The sequence below is a fragment of the Micromys minutus genome (assembly GCF_963924665.1).
Source record: "Micromys minutus genome assembly, chromosome: 7".
Classification (NCBI taxonomy): domain Eukaryota; kingdom Metazoa; phylum Chordata; class Mammalia; order Rodentia; family Muridae; genus Micromys; species Micromys minutus.
Window position 1 is genome coordinate 23816869 of NC_137976.1, and position 19524 is coordinate 23836392.

The following is a 19524-nucleotide window of genomic DNA, read 5'->3' on the forward strand; positions in this document are numbered from 1 at the left end:
ATATCATGAAATATCTTGTAGAAAAAAAACATATTTAAGCACAAAATTCGTACATACTTTAATACCCTTTACAGGGTCTGTATGTAGTCTGAAGTTAATTTTTAAAAAAAACATTTGCTCTGTCTTAATGATTTTTGTCACTGATGGCTGTGAGCTATCGCTGGTGGAAAATTCCACTTTCCTTGTCAGTTTTTGGAGGATTCTAAAATTCAGATTTCCACATTAGAGATACCCAATCTTAATTTCAAAAAAAAAAATGTTCTGGGAATTGTTATGAGGAAACAGATGCCATCTAAGGGTCAAATGAACATTTGCCAAATATGTATCAGCTAATTAAAAAGGGAACCCAATTTAAATTCCCTTGGGACACTGAATCACATTTCAATACTGTAAGAATTAACCCCATAAAAAACACAATTTTACCAGAAATTTGATAAAATAAAATTTCTTGTGCCCACTTTACATGTAGTTGTTCTATAATATAGCCCAGAATAAAATTTAGAAAAAGCAATAGAAATCAGAAAAACATGGTAAAGAAGCAAAGCAAAGCAAAACAAAACAGAATTCTGTAGGGAAGAAGGACTGCTAGCTAGGCATGCATGCTCTGTGGTGTGGGACTTGGCTTAGTGAGGTATAGAAATAAGGCTAGTCATTTCCTAGAAATATGGCAGTCTAGTCGGGGTTTTGGAAAGCAAGATTTTTAAATAGATTAACAAAGAAAACCTGTATTTATTTCTGTGAGCTTATGAAGGAATATGTCAGAAGCCATTCCTTAGAAGCTGTTGCCTCTCAGTCTGGCCTCTGATTTGACCTTGACAGTAATCAGAGATCTGCCCCCTTCTAATGCTATGCCTCTAACAAACGCACTTTTTCTTGGCTACTGAAATCCACACGCTTTGTGAATGGCAACTGGAACCTGCTCCCTTATCTTCTCCTTCATCTCTAGTAGCCTTAACCCATTGCCAAGAAGAATCCATGTTCCTTACATTTTGCACTTTGCAATGTAAATCCGGTTTTCCAGAATTTGAAACTAGTAGTGAGTTCTAGTTATTCCCTGTGAACCTTTATTAATAGTTCACACCTAAATGCCTTTTAGCAACTGATTAAATACTTTCTGCCCCATACTCTCACACTTGATTTTCTCTCTACATAGATTTTTTCTAGGTAAATTAAACATCATGAAATGATATTATATTCAGACCAGAGTGGAGTATAAAGGTCTCCCTAGAGCTTTCTCACAAGAGACAAAAATGAGCCCTATAGAGACATCGGACATATAAAATCAAGTGAAGAAGCTTCTGAACAAAAGATTATAACAGCTTCTGGAAACTTAAAGGATAATGAATATTCTAAGATTTTTTTCTCCCAGTAAGTAGGTCTTTGTAGCAGCATAACTTAAGATTCAAACTCAGGAGAGTACAAAACAAACAAAGAAACAAACAAAAAAAATAAAAGCCACTGTTTGAAACCATTAATTATGCCAACACCATAAAGCCACTATAGCTACAATTTCTACCTTAATTCCTTGTTATGAAAATTTCTCAGGCATGAAGACACATTAAAGTCAACTACCTGCCCTTAAGCCCTTGAATCTAATCTTGTTATCTGTCTCAGATTTGGCCTGATTTGAGATTCAGTTTTCTGCATTATAATCCCTGTTCCTGAAATAACTGATGTTGAGTAATAACCCTGCACACATCTGCCTTCATATTATAGACTCTCTCTGTGGACTGGATGATCTATAGACATATCATTTACAGGAAGAAGTCCACTGTTTAACAAAGCATTTTGTACACTTGTCTTGGTATTTCTGAGGCACAAGTTAGAATGACAGTAGAGGATGTTAGGGTGGAGTCTTTGGCTACAGCCAGGTAAACCTTAGCCAAGTGCGCTCCTTTTGACTTTGCTTTAATCATAATTATTGTTGACTTGAAAAAAGTCCAGGAAGTGCTCCACCAAGTGCCATATCTAGCCAAGAAAAAGAAAATTGTTTTAAGATTTGTTCATTAGAATGTATTCTCCTAAATGTGGGGTAATCTTATTTGTCTTCATATATTTATTTTCTTTTAACAGAAACAATTTCATAATATATCAAAAAATCACAATTACTTAGGATACAAACTTCTAACAGAGATGTATTGCCTTCCTTTTTTGTTCTTTAAGTGCATTAAAGTAAATGTTCTTTAACACTGGCCATTCTAGCCTATGCTTGCCTCTCAAGTGCAAGCGGATTGTAACTGCTGTTTTCCCTAGAAAAAAATTATATATTTCTATTTTTTTTTAAAAATATAAGAATCTTGTAGTATGTAATTTAGAGATTTGTTAAGAACACAAGACGTGGTTAATTTAATTAGCAGTTTTGTTTCTCACTGTGACCTCTCCTGAAACCTCTGTGAGTGAATCAAGACTTACTGTACTGAACGATGCTCCCATTTATTGAGTATCTCATCTGCTGTTTGCTGGTCTTCAGTCTCCAGGTAACTACCAGGGAGAATAGTGAATGGAGGAGGCTAAATCGCACAAAGGTTCCTTTTCACTTCAGATTTGGATTAAGCACTACCTTCCCAAGATCAAAGGAGAGAAAGGTTTTGTTAATTCTTGTTTTTTGCTTATTTGTCCTTTTTAAATTTTGTTTTGTTCTAAATTTTAGACAAAGAATTTATTTTCTTGTGTTCAATGTCAAAATATGACATTTAAAAATAATATCTTATGTATTTTATTTTTAAATTAAAATAAGCCCATCACTAATCTTACTTCTTTTCTCACTGTGACACTACCCAACTCCCTCCAACCTCCCTCCTATCTTTTCCACGTTGTCACTTTTAATCCCTCTCAAATTAATCTATTATTTTTCTTAACTATTGTTGTACACACATACATCTATCTTTATTACTGTTATTCAATAACAGTATAATACTCAAATGTGTAGATATAATGTGCCAAATATTTTAATTTATTCACCGAGCATTATATACAATATATTGATCATATTACCTCCTGCCTCAGTTTCCCCAAATTAACCCTCAACATACATTTCACCCCACACAATAATAGTGGGAGACTTTAATACCCCACTCTCACCAATGGACAGATCAGGGAAAGAGAAACTGAACAAGGACACTGCAAAACTAGCAGAGACTTTGAACCAACTAGAATTAATAGATATATACAGAACATACTATCCTAAAGTAAAAGAATACACCTTCTTCTCACCACCCCATGGAACCTTCTCGAAAATTGACCATATAATTGGACACAGAACGAGCCTTCATCGATATAAGAAGATTGAAATACTCCCATGCATCCTCTCAGATCACCATGGTCTACGGCTGGTCTTTAACAACAACAAAGACAACAAAATGCCCACATACACATGGAAACTAAACAACGCTCTGTTAAAGGATAGCAGGGTCAAAGAAGAAATAAAGAAAGAAATTAAGGACTTTCTAGAATTCAACGAAAATGATAACACAACATACCCAAACCTATGGGATGCAATGAAAGCAGTATTGAGAGGAAAACTCATTGCCCTAACTGCTTCCAAGAAGAAACTGGAGAGAGATCACATCAGCAACCTGACAGTACAGCTAAAAGCCCTAGAACAAAAGGAAGCAGATATACCCAAAAAGAGTAGACGGCAAGAAATAATCAAAATTAGGGCAGAAATAGACCAAATAGAAACAAAAAAAAACCATTGAAAAAATCAACAAAACAAAGAGTTGGTTCTTTGAGAAAATCAACAAGATTGATAAACCCCTAGCCAGACTAACTAAAGGGCAAAGAGAGAGTATCCAAATTAACAAAATCAGAAAGGAAAGTGGTGACATAACAACTGAAACTAAGGAAATTCTAGAAATCATCAGATCCTACTACAAAAACTTATACTCCACAAAATTGGAAAATCTGGAGGAAATGGACGAATTCCTAGACAGATACAAGGTCCCAAAGTTTAACCAGGACCAAGTAAACCATCTAAATAACCCTATAACACCTAAAGAAATAGAAGAAGTCATCAAAAGCCTCCCAACCAAAAAAAGCCCTGGTCCAGATAGGTTCAGTGCAGAATTTTATCAGACATTTATTGGGGATTTAACACCAATATTCGCCAAACTATTCCAAAATATAGGATCAGATGAAATATTACCCAACTCATTTTTTTGAGGCTACAATAACCCTCGTACCTAAGCCACACAAAGACCCTACAAGGAAAGAGAACTTCAGACCAATCTCACTTATGAACATTGATGCAAAAATACTCAACAAAATTCTTGCAAACCGAATCCAAGAACACATCAAAACGATCATTCATCATGACCAAGTAGGCTTCATCCCTGGGATGCAGGGATGGTTTAACATAAGGAAATCCATCAATGTAATCCACCATATAAACAAACTTAAAGACCAAAATCACATGGTCATCTCACTAGATGCTGAGAAAGCATTCGAGAAAATCCAACACCCCTTCATGTTAAAAGTCCTGGAAAGAACAGGAATCCAAGGCCCATATTTAAACATAATAAAAGCAATATACAGCAAACCAACAGGCAACATCAAACTTAATGGCGAGAAACTTGAAGCAATCCCACTAAAATCAGGGACTCGACAAGGCTGCCCACTCTCTCCCTACCTATTCAACATAGTACTGGAAGTCCTGGCTGGAGCAATTAGACAGCAAAAGGAGATCAAGGGGATACAAATCAGGAAGGAAGAGATAAAAACATCACTCTTTGCCGATGACATGATAGTGTACTTGAGTGACCCCAAAAATTCCACCAGAGAACTCCTACAGCTGATAAACATGTTCAGCAAAGTGGCCGGATACAAAATTAACTCAAACAACTCAGTAGCCTTCCTATACACAAAGGACAAACATGTGGAGAAAGAAATTAGGGAAAACGTACCCTTCACAATCGTTACAAAAACTATGAAATACCTTGGTGTGACTCTAACTAAGGAAGTGAAGGACCTGTATGACAAGAACTTCAAACCTCCAAAGAAAGAAATTGAGGAGGATCTCAGAAAATGGAAAGATCTCCCATGCTCATGGATTGGAAAGATCAACATCTTAAAAATGGCCATCCTACCAAAAGCAATCTACAGATTCAATGCAATCCCCATCAAAATTCCAACCCAGTTCTTCATGGAATTGGAAAGATCAATGTGCAATTTTATATGGAATATCAAAAGACCTAGAATAGCGAAATCCATCCTCAACAACAAAAAAACATCTGCGGGAATCACTATCCCTGACTTCAAGCTATATTACAAGGCAATTGTGCTGAAAACTGCATGGTACTGGTACAGAAATAGGCAAGTGGATCAATGGAATAGAATAGAAGATTCAGAAATGAGCCCTCATGTATATGGTCACCTAATTTTTGACAAAGGAGCAGTAAACATTCAATGGAAAAAGGACAGCCTATTCAACAAATGGTGCTGGTCCAACTGGCACTCAACATGCAAAAGAATGAAAATAGACCCGTTCTTATCTCCTTGTACAAAGCTCAAGTGTATGTGGATTAAAGATCTCCACAGTAAACCAGATACACTGGAACTATTAGATGAGAAAGTAGGGAAAACCTTAGAACACATAGGCACAGGAGAAAATTTCCTGAACAAAACACCAATGGCTCAAGCTCTAAGGTCAAAGATTAACAAATGGGACTTAATGAGATTGCAAAGTTTCTGTAAGGCTAAGGACATCGTCAAGAAAACAAAACGGCAACCAACAGAATGGGAAAAGATCTTTACCAACACCACATCAGATAGAGGCCTAATATCCAAGGTGTACAAGGAACTCAAAAAGCTAGACACCAGAGAATCAAATAACCCTATTAAAAAATGGGGTACAGAGCTAAACAAATCATTTTCAGTTGAGGAACACCGAATGGCCGAAAAACATCTGAGGAAATGCTCGACATCCTTAGCCATCAGGGAAATGCAAATCAAAACAACCCTAAGATTCCCCCTCACTCCAGTCAGATTGGCCAAGTTCTAAAACTCAGATGACAGCAGATGCTGGCGAGGCTGAGGAGAAAGAGGAACACTTCTCCAGTGTTGGTGGGGTTGCAAACTAATACAACCACTCTGGAAATCTGTCCGGCGATACCTCAGAAAATTGGATATAGTACTTCCTGAAGACCCAGCTATTCCACTTCGTGGCATATACCCCAGAGACACTTTAATACACAACAAAGATATATGCACCACAATGGTCATAGCGGCACTATTTATAATAGCCAGAAGCTGGAAGGAACCCAGATGTCCTTCAGAAGACGAATGGATACAAAAATTGTGGTACATATACATAATGGAATACTACCTAACCACCAGAAACAATGACTCAACCAAATTTTTAAGAAAATGCCTGCATCTAGAGAAGATCATCCTGAGTGAGATAACCCAGTCACAAAAGAACAGACATAATATGCAGTCACTGATAGTGGGATGCTAACCCCAGAGGCTTGCACTCCCCCAGAAACAACTCACAGACTGTATGAAGTCCAAGAAATAAGGAAAACAAAAAATATACATATATTCACAAAACAAGAAGTCTTTGACTATTTCCATGTTGCGTTTTGTTTTGCATGTACTTTACGCTTATTGCAACTAGTACGTTTTCAATGCATATTGTCAAGTCCTTAAAAAAATCAAGTACTGACTAAAAAACATATTCACATGGTTTTATGTAAAATTTATTTTAATGTCTGAAAAAACAGTACTGACAAAAATGTATAATTTTAAGCAAAAAATGTTTAAAATCTTTACATTTATCTTTGTTTTGCAAAATAAAGTCGTTTAAATAAAAAAGACTTGATGCACATTTTTTAAAAGGGCAGACACCAAGGTAATATGTAAAGAATATTTTGAGAAAAAAAGTGTAAATTTGAATTTGTAAATGTATATACTGTTGAAAGTATTCTTAAAAATACTTAGTAAATTTTTGGCAGTAAGAGGAAAAAAAAGCATTTTTGCATAAAACTATATGAATATATATTTTTTATCAGCACTTGATTTTTTTTAAGGTTTGATAGTATGTATAGAGAACTTGCTAGTCACAATGAGCTTAAAGTACATACAATACAAAACCTAACATGGATATAGTCAAAGTTTTCTTGGTGTGTAAAGATTAAACATAATGATTTTTAAATACTAAGAATTGCCACAGGCTGCGTTCTTAGCTCTTGAGTTATTAATGATTTAAAGTCTAGGCTTACCACACTTTGAGAAGGTGCTATACACTTGTTTTTTTCTAAGAAGGACTGAGACTTCCACATTTTAGCCTTCCTTCTTTTTGAGTTTCACATAGTCTGAGTTGTTTCTTGGGCATTCAAAGCTTTCTGGAGCTAGTATCCAATTATCAGTGACTGCATATCATGCTTGTTCTTTTGTGACTGTGTCACCTATTTCTACCACTGCTCATTCTCTTTCCCATGCTGGGCTTTTGTCTGGTGTGATCTTGTATGTGTGACTGCCTTGTGTGGTCCAGATATCAAGCCTTCCTTGGCGTTTTCTACCCCTGATGGCTCTTACCAACTTTCTGCCTCATTATCTATGAAGAGCCATGAGACTTGGGGTTCAGGGGATCATTTGTGGATGGACACTTTATGGTCTCTTATTCTGAAAATGTTTTCCTATTAAGGTTCTCAGTGTTCTGATCTAACTAAACAACTAGCTTCTCTGTTGAAGTTTGGCAGAAACACTAATATATCAGCAGGCATATCAGAACTTCACTAAGAGTACTTTTGGTATTATGGATATCATTAGCATAATAATATTAGTTTCTTCCATCATGCCTATGGCCTATGTAGAAAATGGCCCCCTGTACCTTTGACAATGCATGGGTTCTAACTCATGCAACAGGCTTCAGTCAGAAAGTTGTGACTTTTAACATTCATCCCACAAGGGGGCGCATCTTTCAGGATAACTTCTTAAATCTGGTAAGGTTCACAGTTGGATGAAATTGATGATTAATTTTGACCTTTGGAAGCAGGCATATACTTCAGTACTATAAAAATTAGCCAGCTTTAATTAAGGTATAAATGGATACCAGCTAGATTTTTCCATGTTTTACAATTCAAATGTATGTTGTCTTCATTAGTAAGGGTTATATTTAAGTATTGGCAGCATCCTGGAATGCTTTATGGTCTGCAAAAACCCTATGACCAGGAACTCAGAGAAGATTTTATTTCTAAAATCTCCATTACACGACTTGATGAGGTTTGACTATTCAGGGAAAAACAATCAGATTATCTCTATCCCTGGAAGTCACTTGCCTAAGTCAGGTACCGAAAAAGTCTAGGGACTAAAAACAGTTTCATGCTCCTATTCTTGAGTATGGACAATTCCATCAATACAATTCTATAATGAATATGGAAGTGGAATTTCTCAATTAGTATATTTCCTAAATATGGACATTCCATGGGGGGGAAGAAACTTCTGTTTTAAGTGATGGTAAATGAAGTTTAAGTTTCTCTTCATAAACTTTCCTGTCTATTTATGCCATTGAATTAAGATTTGTGCCATGACGGTGGATCATATTTAATGATCACAATAATAAGTTTCTTGTAGTTATTACTGAACTATGATAACCATATTTTATTTTATTTATGTATTTATTTTTTGTGTCAGTCTCACTGGTTAAGTGTTGCGGAAGCAAGTTGTATTTTCTTTTTTTTTAATTGAACAACTTTATTTTAAAAAACAGAGATAAATGTACAGATTTAAAAGCATTGTTGAATAAAAGTATATGAATAAATTTTTGTCAGTACTTGATTTTTTAAAGGTCTCATAGTTTGCATTAAAATCTTACTAGTTACAATGAGCATAAAGTACATGTAAAACAAGATGTAACCTGGAAATAGTCAAAGTTTTCTTGGTGTGTAAATATTAAACATAATGATTTTTTTATTATTTTTTTGGCCTTTGTTTTTCTTGAACATCATATAGTCTGTGAGTTGTTTCTGGGGTGTTCAGAACTTTCTTGTGTTAGTATCCAGTTATCAGTGATTGCATATTATATCTGTTCTTTTGTGACTGAGTTACATCACTCAGGATGATATTCTCTAGATGCATTCATTTTCTTAAGAATTTCATAAAGTTATTGTTTCTGATAGCTGAGTAGTATTCGATTGTGTAAATATACAATAATATTTGGATCCATTCATCTACTGAAGGACATCTGGAATGTTTCCAGCTTCTGGCTATTATAAATAGGGCTGCTATAAACATTATCGTGCATGTGTCTATGTTGTATGTTGGAGTGTCTGTGGGGAATATATCCAGAAGTGGAATAACTGAGTTTTCAGGTATTACTATGTACAATTTTCTGAGAAATTGCCAGACTTATTTTCAGAGTGGCTCTACCAGTTTACAACCTGACCAAAAGTGGTGAAGTGTTCCTCTTTCTCCACATCCTCGCCAGCATCTGCTGTCATCTGAATTTTTGATCTTAGGCATTCTGACTGGTGTGAGGTGGAATCTCATGGTTGTTTTGACTTGCATTTCCCTGATGACTAAGGATGTTGATCACTTCCTTAGATGCTTTTCAACCATTCGATATTCCTCAATTGAGAACTTTTTGTTTAGCTCTGTACCCCATTTTTAATAGGATTCTTTGATTCTCTGGTGTCTTAACTCCTTGAGTTCTTTGTATACCTTGGATATTAGGCCTCTGTCAGATATAGGGTTGGTAAAGATCTTTTCCCAATCTGTTGACTGCAGTTTTGTTTGCTTGACAATGTCCTTAGCCTTACATTTGTTGATATTTGACCTTAGAGCACAAGGAAATTTTCTCCTGTGTCTATGTGTTCTAAGGTTTTACATACACTCTCTTCTAATAATTTCTGTGTACCTGGTTTAATGTGGAGATCTTTGATACACTGGCACATGAGCTATGTACAAGGAGATAAGAAAGGGTTTATTTTCATTCTTATGCATGCTGAGTGCCAGATGGAAAAACACCATTTGTTGAAGAGGCTGTCCTTTTTCCATTGAAGGTTTACAGCTCGATTGTCAAAAATCAAGGGACCATATATGTGAGGGGAGGGCCCATTCCTGGATCTTCTATTCTGTTCCATTGATCCATGAGCCTATCTCTGTACCAGTACCATGCAGTTTTTAACACAATTGCTTTGTAATACAGCTTGAGGTCAGGGATGGTGATTCCCACAGATGTTTCTTTGTTGTTGAGGATGGATTTCAGTATTCTAGGTCTTTTGTTATCCAGATAAAATTTCATATTGCTCTTTCCAACTCTATGAAGAATTGCATTGGAATTTTGATGATTATTGCATGGAATCTGTAGATTGCTTTTGGTAAAATGGCCTTTTAACAATGTTGATCCTACCGATTCATGAGCATGGGAAATCTTTCCAATTTTTAGATCTTCCTCAATTACCTTTTTCAGAGATTTGACATTTTTTCATGCAGGTCCTTCACTTGCTTAGTTAGTTATTTCATATTGTTTGCGACTATTGTGAAGGGTGTCTTTTCCCTAATTTCTTTATCTGTATGTTTGTTCTTTGAGTAGAGAAAGACTACTCATTTATTTGAGTTAATTTAATATCTAGCCACTTTGCTGAACTTGTTTATCAGTTGTAGAAGTTCTCTGGTGAAATTTTTGGTGTCACTTACATACACTAACATGTCATCTGTAAACAGTGATCTACTTACTTCTTCCTTTCCTATTTGTATCCTCTTGATTTCCTTTTGCTATCTAATTGTTCCAGGCAAGACTTCCAATACTATGTTAAATCTGTATGGGGAAAATAAGCAGCCTTGTCGAGTCCCTGATTTTAGTGGGATTGCTTCAAGTTTCTCACCATTAAGTTTGATGTTGGCTATTGGTTTGCTGTATATTGCTTTTATTATGTTTAGGTATGGGCCTTGGATTCCTCCTCTTTCCAAGTCTTTTAACATGAAATGGTGTTAAATTTTGTCAAATGCTTTCTCAACATCTAGTGAGATGACCATGTTGTTCTTTTGTTTTAGTTTGTTTATATGGTGGATTATGTTGATGGATTTACATATATTAAATTATCCCTGCATCCCAGGAATGAAGCCTACTTGATCATGGTGAATGATCTTTTTGATGTGTTCTTGGATTCGATTTGCAAGGATTTTATAGAGTATTTTTGGATCAATGTTCATAAGTGAGATTGGTCTGATATTCTCTTTTCTTCTATGGTCTTTGTGTGGTTTAGGGAACAAAGGTTATTGTAGCCTCAAAAAATGAGTTAGGTAGTATTCCATCTGCTTCTAATTTGTGGAATAGTTTGGAGAGTATTGGTATTATGTCCTCAATAAATGTGTAATAAAATTCTGCACTGAACCCATCTGGACCTGGGCTTTTTTTTTTTTTTTTGTTTTGGAGGCTTTTGATTACTGCTTCTATTTCTTTAGGTGTTATGGGATTATTTAGATGGTTTACCTTGTCCTGGTTTAATTTTGGTATCTTGTATCTGTCTAGAAATTCATCCATTTCCTCCAGATTTACCAGCTTTGTTGAGTATAGGCTTTTGTAGTAGGATCTGATTATTTCTTAAATTTCCTCAGTTTCAGTAGTTATTTCTCCATTTTCCTTTCTGATTTTGTTAATTTGTATACTCTTTCTTTGCCCTCTAGTTAGTCTGGCTAAGGGTTTATCAATCTTGTTGATTTTCTTAAAGAACCATCTCTTGGTTTTGTTGCTTCTTTGAATGATTCTTTTAGTTTCTATTTGGTCATTTTCTGTTCTTAGTTTGATTATTTCTTGAGGTCTACTTCTCTTGGGTATATCTGCTTCCTTTTGTTTTAGATCTCTCAACTGTGCTGTTAAGTTGCTAGTGTATGTTTTGTACAGTTTTTTTTTTTTTTTTTTTTTTTTTTTTTTTTTTTTTTTTTTTGTAATCACTCAGAACTATGAGTTTTCCTCTCAGTATTGCCTTCATTGAATACCATTGGTTTGGGGATGTTGTGTTTTCATTTTCATTAAATTCTAGAAAATACTGATTCCTTTCTTTATTTATTCTTTGTGGATGCTACTGTTTAATAGAGCATTGCTTTGTTTCCATATTTATATGGGCTTTTTGTTGTCTTTGTTGTTATCAAAGACTAGCCTTATACCATGGTGATCTGATAGAATGCATGGGAGTATTTCAATCTTCTTATATCTATTGAGGCTTGTTTTGTGACCGATTATATGGTCAGTTTTGGAGAAGGTGCTCTGAGGTCCTGATAAGAAGGTGTATTCTTTTGTTTTAGGATGAAATGTTATGTAGACGTCTATTAATTCAAATTAGTTCATAACCTCTGATAGTTTCAGTGTGTCCTGGTTCAGTTTCTGTTTCCATGATCTGTCCATTGATGAGAGTGGGGTGTTGAGGTCTCCCACTTTTGTTGTGTGTGGTGCAATGTATATTTTTGAGCTTTAGTAGGGTTTCTTTTATGAATATGGGTACTCTTCTATTTGGAGCATGTATGTTAAGGATTAAAAGTTCCTTCTGATAAATTTTCACTGTAATATTAAAAAGTGTACTTCCTTATCTTTTTGATATCGTTTGGTTGAAAATCTACTTTATTTGATATTAGAATGACTACTCCAGCTTGTTTCTTGTGTCTGTTTGCTTGGAAGGCTTTTTTCCCAACCTTTTACTCTGAGATAGTGTCTGTTTTTTTCTCTGAGATGAGTTTCCTGTATGCAGAGAAGTGTTGTATTCTGTTTATGTGTCCAGTATGATAGCCTATGTTTTACTGGGGAATTGAGTGCATTTATGTTAACAGATATTAAGGAATAGTGGTTGTTCTTTTTTGCTTTTTTTACGCTTTTATCATAGAATTGTTCCTGTGTATCTTACTTCTTTTGGTTTTCTTACTTAGGTATTTCCTTGTGTTTACTAGGATGTAGTTTCCCTACTTGTATTGGCTTTTCCACCTATAATATGTTGTAGTGCTGGGTTTGTAGTCAGATATTGTTTAAATTTAGTTTTGTTATGGAATCTCGTGGTCTCTGCATCTTCAGTGATTTAGAGTTTTTCTGAGTATAGCAGCTTGGGCAGATACTTGTGTTCTCTTAGGGTCTGCGTGATATCTCTCCAAGATCTTCTAGCTTTCATAGTCTCTGTTGAGAAGTCAGGTTTGATTCTGATTGGTCTGCCTTTATATGTTACCTGACTTTTTTCCTTTACTGCTTTTAGTATTCTTTCTTTGCTTTTGGCACTTGGTGTTTTGACTATTTGTCGGGAGGAGTTTCTTTTCTGGTCCAACCTATTTTGAGTTCTGAAGGCTTGTTTTATGCTCATGGTCATCTCATTCTTAAGGGTAGGAAAGTTTTCTTCTACAATTTTGTTGAAGATATTTTCTGTGCCTCTTAGTTGATATTCTTCACCCTCTTCTATTCCTATTATCCTTAGGTTTGTTCTTCTCATTGTGTCCTGGATCTCCTGGACATTTTGGGTTAGGAGCTTTTTGGCTTTTTCATCTTCTGACTGTTTTCTCTGTTTACAATGTTATTTTCAGCCCCTAAGATTCTCTCTTCCATCTCTTGTAGTCTGTTTGAGATGCTTGCATCTGTGACTCCTGATTTGTTTTTTAGGTTTTCTACCTCCAGGTTTGTCTCTTTTAGTGTTTTCTTTATTGTTTCAATTTCCGTTTAAAATTTCTTCTTTAATTCCTTTTTGTCTTTGGTTCTGTTTTCCTCTATTTCTTTGATGTCTTTGAGTGTTCTTTATGTTTCCTCTTTAAAAGCTTCTATTTCTTTATGCTTTTCCTCCTGTTCTCGTTTAAACATCTCCATCATCATCTTGAGGTATGATTTCAGCTATGAGTCTTCTTTTTCTGGAGTGTTTGGCATTCTGCTGTTTGTTGTGATGGGAGAGCTGGGTTCTGGTGCTGCCAGGTTTTCTTGTTTTCCACCTGGTAAATTCTTTAGCATTCCTCTTTCCATTTGTTGTTTTTGATTATACCTGGTTTTGTTGTCAGTGATTGGTTCCAGTCTCTCCCGTGTACCTCGCCTGTGTCCCTGGATCTCTGCTGTTTTAGGTGGCAAATGGCTTGAGCATTTGTTCTGTATGCAAGGGCTTCCCAGTTGGACATGAGTCTTTATGGCAGAGTTCCTGCTCCCCTGGACCAACAGGAGGGCTGCACCTACCATGTGTTAGGCCTAGGCCTCTCTGCTCCGCGGCTACTTGCACTGCAGTCTTTCCAGGCCTATATCCCTGGATATCTGCTATCTCTTGAGGCAAATGGCCTGAGCAGTTGGTCTGCATGCAAGGGCTTTCTGGGTGGAAACCGAGTCCCTACAGCAGAGTTCCTGCTCCCCTGAATCAACTGGGGGGCGGAGTGGCTGTGCTTTCTGCATGCCAAGCCTAGCCCTCTCTACACCCTGGCTACTCGCAGTGCAGTCTCAACAGGTCTGCATCCCTGGATCTCTGCTGTTCCAGGTGGCAACTAATCATATTTTATTAATTTTATGAGTTGCTAGTGAAGGCTTATTTGTTTGAACAGAGAAGAATACAATGTTTAGTGCTAGATTGTTATGCTAGATTGTAATTTTTTTTTCAATCTCATGGCTTATCTATATGTATTATAGAAAACTTTATAAAAATTATGATTAATAAGTTATATGTTGCTTTCTGTATTATAGTGCCATTAATACAAATTATAATTAATAAACATTATTTTATTTTAGTGCAACCAAAATAAACTCAGAAAACTATAAATTAATATATACTCTAAATATTCCCATCATTAAAGACATATTTTGTTGGATAGTTTATATGTTTACATTTTAAATGTTATTCCTTTTCCCAGTTCCTCCCTCTCCCATCCTCTCCCATCTATGAGGATGCTCCTCCTCCTCCCCTCCCATACCCACCTCAACACCATATTGCTTTAATTTTTTATTTTGCTTTAAAAATATAAGTTCTAGTTATTTATTCTTCTGTGGATAGTATTTATTTTCTGTTTTAAGGTGTGTAAAATTTGTTATTTCAGATATATTTTCATTCATGAAAAAAAGAATACAATTTAATGCTTATTCAGCAAATAGATTGTTTCATTTATTAAATCTAGTAACATTTTCTTTCTTTAATTTTTTTTGTTTTTTTCTTCTTTTTCTTCTTTTCTTTTATTTTTTTTTTCTTTTTTGTCTTTTTTTTTTCTTTGTTTTTATCTAACTGAATGGCTGTGGCTTCTTTGCCATGAACACTCATATGGTTGTTTCACATTTTCTCCTGTTGCTGTATTAATCTATTACTGTGTTATTAGTATTAGATTTGTTTATGTCTATTTTGAAATTTCTTAGTAAGTCATAAAGTCTCTTTACTCTTAATTTTTGGTTGTATCAGAACTATCATTTCTTCATAAAAGGTTTCAAAACAATTTTCAGCATTTCTCCCACAAAATTTTTCAGAAATTATTAATGTTGTCTAAAATAATGGTACTGCCTGGTTATAAGGCTAAATATATCTGTTTATTTTATATGTCTGCATGTTTTTGTGTAGATTTTGTTTGTTTTAAGACACTGCTTATTTTTTAATATATTGTATAGACAATAATAAGTTATTTTTGTAATCATAAATGAAAAAAAATTAGTTCAGATTCCCCTTAGATCTTCTAACATATTACCTTGCTGACTTTGGCCTTTGATTGCTTCAATGGCTCTTTCCACTTTACCTAATGTTTCCTCTCATTTATGATTCATACAGAGGACATGCTATCAAGTAACCTTCTCTACACTTTGAGTTCTGAGTATTTTACTTCTGTAAATTCATTTCTTGTTTGTGATACTGCATAAGAATTGCCCACTGCTATCATTGGCTATTTATGTGTGGGCAGAAAGGGAGCTGCCCAAATCTGCGTAAGTTAAAGTAACACCAATGCCTGTGATGGTGATCACTGGATTCAGCAATAAACTTCCTGAAAGGAGAATAGCGCATTTGTGTGTGTGTGTCTGTGTATGTGTGTGTGTGTGTGTGTGTGTGTGTGTGTGTGTGTTTGTGTGTGTGTGTGTGTCTGTGTATGTGTATGTGTGTGCATATGTGTGTATGTGTGTGTGTGTGTGTATGTGTGTGTGAGAGTGTGTGTGTGTATGTATGTATGTGTGTGTGTGTGTTTGTGTTGAGGAGTAATGGCTGAGTGGTTTACTCATTGTCCTCTGATTAACGTAAACTTTAAGTTAGCAGATCAGTATCTTTCATTAGGATTTTTTGGTCTTATTTGTACTCTTCACATGATTCTGCCTCTCTCAGTCTTTCCCTTTGCAGATCCTCTTCATCCTTTCCAGTAAGGCCTAGAATGGATGCTCAGTGATCTAGTTCTTATTCACTTATCGTCCACTACTTTGTATAGTTTGCTTCACTTCAAAATAATTAAGGAAGAAAACCAATCAAATGATAAATGGATAAAGATTCTCTCCATTTCCACCATACATATATAATATATATTATGTATATGTATATATATGCACATATATTAATTCTATACAGCTTAGCAAAAAAAGACACCTGTGGGAATATGGTTAAATATAACTACGTTAGTTTTAAATCATGAATCATTACTCAAAATTGTAATGAATGATATAGAACTGTGCATTTTTCATCTATTCAAAATATTTATATAAAGTTTAAATAAAACTTAAATTAATGCTATGCACTCTTTAATGGAAGTGATATTATAGTAAGAATGTTTTCAATCATTTTTACTGCTGTATACTCGTTAAAATATAATAAACTTTTTATCGGGGATAAACTTTTTTCTAAGAATAACTTGGGTTCATAACTCACATTCATATAATTTAAAAATAGGATTTAGGTAATAGCCATCATTTAAGTACCAGTTTCCATGGTTACATAAATAAGAGGAGCTCTTGATGTGAAGTTATTTCTCAGCAATATCATGCTGTTTATTTAATGAAAGTGAAAATGGGTGATGTGGAGTTGTGACACCAAAAATGTATTTGGAGTGTTTTTCCTCATCTCAGCCATTACATTGTCTACCATTTTCTATGGAGTAATAAGGCACTTGGAATTACAGGGAATGTGGATTAACAGCTTGGTCTTATTCTGTGCCTGTGGATTTTTCCTCAATTTGTAACAGTGAAAAAGTCACGATAGGAATTGTGCAAAACTTTATTTAAATAAATGTATATTTATCCAGTTTCCCTTAACATGAGATGATAATTGGAAAAAATATAAGAAGGGCAAGTTTTATGAAACTCATATATGCTTTAATAGTAAATAATTAATATTTTGTATTGATGTTCTGTATAGTTTAATGAAAATGTTATTAAGGATTCTGACACGAAAGCACAAGTCTAAATGCTAATATACACAGATGGATCATTTTTATGTACACTCCTAATAATGTATATTTGTTACACTTACATTTTGATAATTTTACCTTAAATTTTTAAATTTTTATTTTTAATTTAAGATATATTCAGAAAAATGAACTTTAGAAAAAATAAAATAATGGTATTCCTTAATTCATTTATGGTTAATATATTTAATGAAAATTATAAATCATTTATTAGTAACTGTATTTTAGAAACGTTTTTCTTTAGCTCAACACACATGTTATTAATCTAGCCTTCATGTGTGTCTATATTTTATATTATATATGTTGCTATTTCCTCAATTGATTGAAAGAACTAGACAATTCATATGTTAGGTATTGTTATGCTATCAATGTGAAGGTCTTATGCACGAGAGGTACTGTACAATAGAATGGAGATGTACCTTAATAGTGCAATAATTGCCTAAAATATAAATAGTCTTGCCTTTAATTCCCAGAACTTAAAATAATGTTTTCAAAAATATCCTAGCAATCTGTTTACCTATAATAATAAAACCTTGGGATATGATTTAATACTTTTCACAAAATAAAAGTAACTAAAATATTTAGCATTTGATCTTAGCTAATGGCAGCCAACAGAGTGGGAGAAGTTCTTTACCAACCCCACATATGATAGAGGCCTAATATCCAAGGTATACAAAGAACTCAAAAAGCTAGACACCAGGGAAGCAAACAACTCTATTAAAAAATGGGGGACAGAGCTAAACAAAAAGTTCTCAATAAAGAAATATTAAATGGCTGAGAACCATCTAAGGAAGTGCTCAACATTATTAGCCATCAGGGAAATGCAAATCGAAACAATCCCAAGATTCCACCTCACACCAGTCAGAATGGCCAAGATCAAAAATTCAGATGACAGCAGATGCTGGCGAGGATATGGAGAAAGACGAACACTTCTCCAATGCTGGTGGGGTTGTAAACAGATACAACCACTCTGGAAATAAGTCTGGCTATTCTTCAGAAAAATGGACATAGTACTACCTGAAGACCCAGTTATTCCACTTCTGGGCATTTACCCCAAAGACGTTCCAACATACAATAAAGACACATGCACCACAATGTTCATAACAGCTCTGTTTATAATAGCCAGAAGCTGGAAAGTACCCACATGTCCTTCAGTAGATGAATGGATACAAAAATTGTAGTACATTTACCAATGGAGTACTACTCAGCTATCAGAAACAATGGCTTAACGAAATTCTTAAGAAAATGGATGCATCTAAAGAATATCATCCTGAGTGAGTTAATCCAGTCACAATAGAACAGACATAATATGCAGTCACTGAGAGTTGGATACTAGTCCCAGAAACTGTGAACACCCCAGAAACAACTTACAGATTATATGAAGCTCAAAAAAAGGCCAAAAGTGGAAGACTCAGTCCTTCTTAGAAAATAAAAGTGTATAGCACCATCTCAGGGAATGGGGTGCACCTAGATCTTAAAGTATTAATAACTCAAGAGCTAAGAAGATAGCCTTGTGGCAATTCTTGGTATCTAAAAATCATCATGTTTAATCTTTACACACAGAAAAAGCTGACTATTTCCATATTACATTTTGCTTCACATATACAATATGCTCATTGTAACTAGTAAAATTTCAAGGCATACTGTCAACCCTTTAAAAAATCAATTACAGACAAAATTATATTCATATAGTTTTATGCAAAAATGCTTTTAAAAATCTGTACATGTATCCCTGTTTTTTTAAAAAATACAGTTGTAAAAAAGTGATTTCAGGAAAAAAGGGGGTTATTTTTGTCAGCTTGTCACGAAGAATATATTTTCAAGTAAAAGAGGATGAGGAATGCTTTTACTCAGCTTACTCTCTCCTTATGGACTGACACTCTTCACAATGAGCAAGTCAACCTGTCCCAATTAACCTAGTCAGGGGAACCTGTCACAGGCATTTCCAAAGACAAATTCAGGCTATCCTTCACAAACATGCAAAAGTAATCTTCAGAATGGTGAGGACATGTCGCTCTTGATAGTCCAAAACACTTTAATGAAATAGTGGTATATTTTTCTCTTTGTGTGAATGTTTAGAAATATAGGATTCTGCCCTTTTCTTGGGTATTAGTCAACGAAATCCTTAAAAGTTGGATTTCTATTTTCTAAATAACATAGACAGATTTTACAATAGGTAATTCATTGTGAAACATTTCTCAAAGAACAAATTTAATTCTGCAAATT